Source organism: Leptosomus discolor, chromosome 17 (genome assembly GCF_034619465.1).
Source record: "Leptosomus discolor isolate bLepDis1 chromosome 17, bLepDis1.hap2, whole genome shotgun sequence".
In the NCBI taxonomy this organism is placed as follows: domain Eukaryota; kingdom Metazoa; phylum Chordata; class Aves; order Leptosomiformes; family Leptosomidae; genus Leptosomus; species Leptosomus discolor.
The window spans coordinates 3053578-3060309 of NC_141407.1; the positions used below are offsets into that span (position 1 = coordinate 3053578).

Consider the following 6732-nt stretch of genomic DNA (forward strand, 5'->3'; position numbering starts at 1 on the left):
TCAACAGGTTTCCACACAGAGCAAATCCACTTGCCCAAGTTAGATTTCAGAACAGGGGTTAAAGACACTGATTCGATGGGTGCACAAAAGGAAGAACAAGGAGAACACTGTTGCCTGTGAAAGCCTGTTCACTGACCTGCACTAGACCTGGTGGAGGCGGATGTTTAACAAACATAGTGCTGCTCTGGAGATCGGTCATTCTAACATACAGAACACGGTGCGGTTGCAAAAGACAAAAAAGCTATCCTAATGTCTCACTGGTAAACTGGATTTAACAAGCACAAAATGGAGTATGCCAATTATCTGCAGAAGTACTGCCATTGACCCTAGGTCTTCCTCTTACCCTTAGGGGATGAACACTTTTCAATGGAATTAGACATGTTACATATGGCCAGTATTTATTGAATAACACAATGTAAAATAAACCCTGAAAAGACAGCTATTCAATTTGGATAGCTGTAGAAACTTGTTCAATGTAGACTGAGGTGGTCAGAGTGTTTTCCTAAACCTTCAGCATTTCCCTCCTCTTTCCTGTTATCCTTATACACATTGTTCCCCTTCAAACAGCCGGAATAAGAAGCCGCTTTGAAGACTGCATTGTTCATGACAACACATGCACTGGATGAATCGCATACGTTTAAGAACAGAAGCAGCCTTGCTATCCTTACACAAAAAACAAGGCAGTGTCACACTTACTTTTTATCTTCTAAGCTCCTGTATTTTCTTTTTTCTCACTTCCTTTATAGAGTGAAGTGCCCTTCATATGCAGGATCACCTCAGGACGTCTTAACTTGAATAGATAGGAAAAGGTGTTCGACTTCAGGTAAAATCTAGTGAAAACAGGCAGATTATCGCTTTCACAGAAGTCAGCAAGCCTGGTTAAAGATTAGACCAAACATATTATCACCTTATGAACGTTTTTATATCTTAATCTCTGCATTTTTACCTGGTCTCTGAAAAGATGTATTCACAGCAGTAGGAAATACACCCATACATACACACACAATGCACACGCACACCTGTAGAGGCAAGCGCTATGAAGCGAAATTAATCAGAGTGATCCAAAGGTCAATTAATTCAGGCTCTGACAAGCCAAAGTAAAAAACACTTTAAAGTGAAGTAATCCTTCTAAAGAACAACTCACTCCATCTAGCTGCTTTGGAAATAAATCAAGAGCAGCTCATGGCACCGGCAGAGCAAAAATTAAGGTGTCAGGAAAGCACAACTGCAGTACCTGGAGCAACAGCTCTTAATCCATTCAAATGTTTATGAAACCAGTAGTGATGAAATAAAAATTTGGATATCTGACCACTCTGTCAAGCAAGAGTAATGATTATTAACATACAATTAAAAGCCAGCTAGCGCTGGGGATAGTAGCAGGCACTAGGGCTGGATACTGACCAAAAGTATGTTAAAAACTAACACAATCCACCCTTCTGTGTCTCAGTACATGCTCTTCAACCTGCTCAGCATCGGGCCTTCCTCAGATTTTTTCCCTATACTGGATAAGGCAAAGCTAAAAAGGGCAGTACCCACTTATGAATGGCTTGCCCAGGGAAAGTTCATGTGAAACTGAAGGAATCAAAGAGCCCATTTTATCTTTAAGTAAATGAACACACTCCCTCCTGCAAACAGCAAATTGGATTAATTAATGAATAAATCAGAACCAGATCATAGATCTGGCTTTACTATGTATTTTCTATTGAAGATTGCTTTAAACCTTCACTGATCTTTCTTTTCCTTAGTATTAAACTTGAAAAAGATCACCAGGTATCTAGCTACACTAAGAGAGAAAAAGTATGTCTGAAGGCTACCCTTGACAAAAAGCTAAGCCTATGAAGAACAGAAAACAGAGAGCACGAAGATTTTAGAGGGTGATATCAACACCTTCTTCTTGAAAGCTCCAGCTTCCGTATCATGGTATACCAAATCCAAACCAGAGATCTGCACATTTCAGGCAAAGGTAAGTTACCTAATTTTCACCATTTCTTGATTAGAAACGGGGTTCCACATAATAAAACTTTAACAATCCACCTGAACTGAATAGGCCTTCTCTTGCTCAACAACAATATCACTTGAGTCTAAGCTCTGAGCTTCAAAATCAATGATCGAAGTGCAAACATGTAAGCAGTTCTGTTCATGACTGAAACAATAGGCCTCTCCTACCAGCACCGTTTAGAATAGCTCAGGCAGGTGGGTGGCAGGCAGGCATTATCAGTTTCTAAATGGGAGGTCTGTAATAAAACTTTAAAAAAAACCCAAAACAAACCAAACCAGCATGTTAGCATACTGCCAAGTTTTAAAAAATTATTTGAATAACCAGCATAACAAGATCTAGTATTGTGTCTCCTGGGGGGGGGGGGGGGGGGGGGTGTGCAGAATAGGGAAATCTGCCCTTGATGTTTTACCCAGAAGTTGTTGTCTGCCCCAGTATAGTAGAAATTCCAGGCATAACTTAAGAGCTGGTCATATGAAACAGGGCCTCGGTTTCTTTAAAATACTCTTTCCCAGTTTGTTACAATACTTTCATTTCTATTAAGTGTAATTTGCAATTCTTATGAAGAAAAAGATCAATCCTTCAACTGCAGCAACTCTGCACTACAATAAGTAAAACCTGAATGCCAGTCACTTAGGGAAAACACTCAAGTCCTTATCACTTTATTCTTTAGATGAGAGGGATGAAGAAGAAAAACTACCCTTCCCTCTCCAAAATGTGGACACAAAATTAGCTCAGGTAAGTCAAACCAAGCCCAAGAAGGATTGCCTAAAACCTTTAAAAATATTCAATTTATGAGAAGTAAAAAGTAAATACCTAGAAAAACAGAATACTCCCAGGCTAGACTATAATCACGGCTCGTCTACTTCCTCTTCTGAGGCGAGCACAACTTCAAAGGGCTCCTGTAGCTGAGCAAAGTGTGGTTCCAGCAAGCGAGGCAAATACTCTCCTCTAGGTTATGCACACGTATTCGCTCTCCTTAGGTGTAAGGGCACAAAGCAGTTCCTCCAATTACATACAAGTACAGCAGACTGACAAATATTAGAACATCACATCAAAGTCACTGAATAGTCAAACAGAAAGGCTTAAAAATAAACAGCATCAGTGACAGCACTCCCAGAATCTTCACCATTACCACTTGCAAGGGGTTGTTCTTCTGCTCTAACCCTACAGACTCCCTTCCTTGCTTTTAAACACAAATCAAATTGTTTTGCTGCAGCATGGAAAGCACTTCACTATGGTTGAATATGTCCACCACTTTGTTTAAACAGCTTAAATTTCCAAAAGATGTTTGTTCAGATGCTATCATTGATTGATACTAACTGATAATGCTGTTGAGAAGCAACTTACCTATTGTGTATGCAGTAAAATAGAAGAAAATTAATTTACTTTGTAAATCTCTCATGAAACATATTTTTCAAGCAGTCCTAAGACAAGCTTTCTTAGAAACAATTATTAATTTAAACTCTATAAGAGAAACTTCATACTACTATACTACCTGTCTTCCTATTAGCTTATGTATTCTGCAGTTAACTTCCTCAACCCATTTTGAAACTTAAAAACAGAGAAACAAGACAACTTCATATTTCAGGTCTGTTTCACCACAGAAGAAAGAGAATTTTAAGAAGCAAGAGAAAATTGCAGGAAGAAAATGAGGTGATGCTGCTTAACTAATAAATTCATATAAATAATCTTCTTCTTCTTCTTAAGCCCCAAAATAACTGCCTAATCTGTAAGAAGCTTTCAAAGTTAGCACTCTAAAGTCTCAGTTATTTTCCACTGCAGCATCATCTTTCACATGTACTGTATCCTTTCAGTGTTTTAAAGACAAGAAAGCTCACTTTGGATCAGAATGCTACATATTATTCCAATGATCACTTGGAGGTGAATGCATTAAGTGTAGTGATTAAAACTGTCAGCCAAACCACAACTAAGAATGCACACTAGACCAAGTTCAGATTCAAACGGCTATAGCAGAGTAATGTAACTGTAATTAAATTAGAACTGCTTTGGACTTTCGCTGCAAGAAGAGAGAAAAAGAGTTTAAATTTGTTTTTTAAAGTATTAAAATCCTCAGAACTGAAGACAGCTCGCAGTTCATGTTTCATTCTTAAACACCTATGCCTTTTTCCAGGTAAATACAAGCAAGCAATAGCTAGATCTACTGTCATTCTCTCTACATGGACTGTCTTCTTACAAACATCAGTCCAGATTTCTCTCCTTTTCTCAGAAGGATGAGTGGCAGGGTACCAGAGACCAAACAAAACCATAAGAAATTCACTAAAATAATCAATAATATGTTGGGAAAAGACGGTCTAAAATACCCTCAGTTTCTGACTTCTTAAAATTCTAACTAAGCTATAAAGATAAGTCTTGCTGGGGACATTTTCTGAAGCTTCAAGGGTAAAGGATGCCACACAAATGACAAAAGATATACCAAATGCTACACCTGCTTTTCTCTCTGCATCACACAGAGATCTGAAGTTCTTCTGTCAATATAACATCGTAAATTACAGTTATTAAAACAAGCTGAATTCTTGGATATCGGAGATAATTAGATAAAGGAATCCTCAAATACCCTCTTCTGCTTTTATCTGGATACTGCTGTCACACAAGGTCAAAGACACCCTATTTGGAAGTGGAAGGGTTAAGAGCTAGAACTTGTCCGTGTTTCCAAAATATAAGCGGTGGCACGGCGTTGCCATTCTGCCGTGTTTACAAGAGGGAACATAGTTCAGCAGAAACCTTCAGCCATAGCCATGCTTTATCGCTGGGAAACATTACTTGAAGGCACGGCTGTTCCCTGACAAGACAAAGGCTGCAAACACTCGTAAAGCGGCTGCAGCAGCAGCAGCCTAATCTGGAAGGAGACCCCAGGGCAGAGGGGGTGCCCTCCTTAGAGGGGGATAAATGCAAAGGCTGGAAAGAGGGCTGTGCCACGGAACGACTGCCGGAAAGCAAAGCCTCCGACGGGAGCGAATCCCCAAGGCCCTAAGAGGGCGAAGGTTTAGAGGGTGATCTCAGCGACAAGGAGCCCGGAAAGGATAGCAGGATCCGACCGGGGAGGGGAAGCGAATACTCCTGGGGACAAGTGGAGCAAGCGATGCAGCGCTGGGGGAAATGGGCACCCGAGCCCGGGGTCCGGGCAGGTGCCCCTACCAGCCGGAGCAGGGAATAGGCTCCGCAGCGTAGGCCGGCAGCGCCGCAGAAGGGGCGGCGGGACCAGGCAACCCTCGTAGGGGAGCGTCGGGGTCCCGGGACCGCCGCCCCGTGCCCCGGGGAAGGAACGAAGCTGCCATCCTAGCCCAGCCCCCGGCCCAAGAACTGCCCCCGCCGGGGCTCGGGGAGGCAGCGCGGTGCGGAGTGCCTCCCTCAGCGAGGCCCTCCCGGGGGCGAGAAGCGCCTCAAGAAGCCAGGCCTACACCCGCCGGGGTCCCCCGCGCCCCCCTGCCTCCGCCGCCGCGCCACGGCCGCCCGGAGCCGATGAGAGCGGCGAGGCCGCCGCGCCGCCCCCCCCCCCGCCGCCCCGCAGGGCCCCGTCCCCCCCGCCTTCTCCCCTCTGCCCTGCCCGCAGCGCGGACTCCCGCTCCGCTCACCGGGCACGGCGGCGCAGCAGCCCTTCCGTCCCTCGGCCAAGATGGCAGCCGGTCCGAGCCCAACCTGAGGCAGCGACTTTACAAAGTCGGGCGGGATCTGCGCACGCGCCGAGTCGCTCTGAAGCCACAGGCGCGTAGTGACTACAAGTCCCGGCGTGCTCCGCGCCAGGCGCTGCGCATGCGCGGGGCTGGCCGACCGGCGGGTCGGCCTCGGCGGCGGTGTTGCTGCCTGGTTCGCCGGGGCTGCGGGCGGCGGGCGGTGGGCCGGGGGCCGGGGCCGGGGCCGTGGGCCGGGGCCGGGGCCGGGGCCGGGGCCGGGGCGCTCAGCTCACGTTCATGGTTCCCCGGCCGCAGCTGAGGCTTGTCCGTGCGGTGGTGAGGCAGCCCAGAGCAGCAGGGAGCTCTTTGGGCCCGGTCGTCCCCTCGCCCCGCGCAGCAACCTTCTGGGCCAGGTCCCTGAACAGAATTACGGGTATACATACATACACAGAGTGTGTGCATATATATTTATACACACACTATAGTAAAAATCATTGATCAGCGAAGCAGCCCTGCAGGCAAAGCTAAACCTCCTCTGAAGTTGCAAGAACATGTTGATGAACCCACGGCTGTCCATGGCACTGGGTCATCACACCAACACTAATAACGGGAAGTTTCTGATAGCATAAAGGGACGTACTGGGTAATCCCAGTTTCTACCAGTCAAGCAACAGGGCTGTCACCAGCAGCAGCCTAGGCTTTGTAACATTTAATTAAGGTTTTGCAGTTCTAAGGTATCCACTGCAAATACGTAAGCTGTTGATAACACTTAACCTTTACATAAAAATTTTCTTGTTTCAAGTCGTTTTTTTCTTAACCAGAGTGCACTATTGCGTAAGTGAATACATAGAAATTACAATACACCTCCTCTTTTGACAGTGAGGAATGAGAGAGTTTAGTTTCCATGCACCGAAATCAGAGAAAAGACTCCTTCATTTTCAAAGAGCAGGAGAACATCCTCACTAACTTTTCAGGAAAATTACATACTTTACAAGTGCAAAATTTAGCATTTTCTTACAACTGGTAGGGATGTGAAAATCCATCTTGTCTTCCCTACTTCACACATAAACTCCATCAAGAAAGATCCCACAGTTATAATCAA

At 45.1% G+C, this 6732-nt stretch overlaps 1 protein-coding gene across 4 annotated transcripts in view; it reads right to left on the reverse strand.

Moving 5' to 3' along the window:
* Positions 1-5616, reverse strand: part of ITCH (itchy E3 ubiquitin protein ligase) — a 63908-nt gene extending 58292 nt beyond the window's left edge. For 3 of the 4 annotated variants that reach the window (XM_086474859.1, XM_086474858.1, XM_086474856.1), the window contains exon 1: positions 5593-5616. The gene's annotated coding sequence lies outside the window, so the exon portion shown is untranslated. Of the gene's footprint in view, positions 1-696; positions 715-5592 lie in introns of those variants that run through there. The other variant, XM_086474857.1, reaches the window with a different exon arrangement.
* Between the last annotated feature and the right edge of the window lie 1116 nt (positions 5617-6732).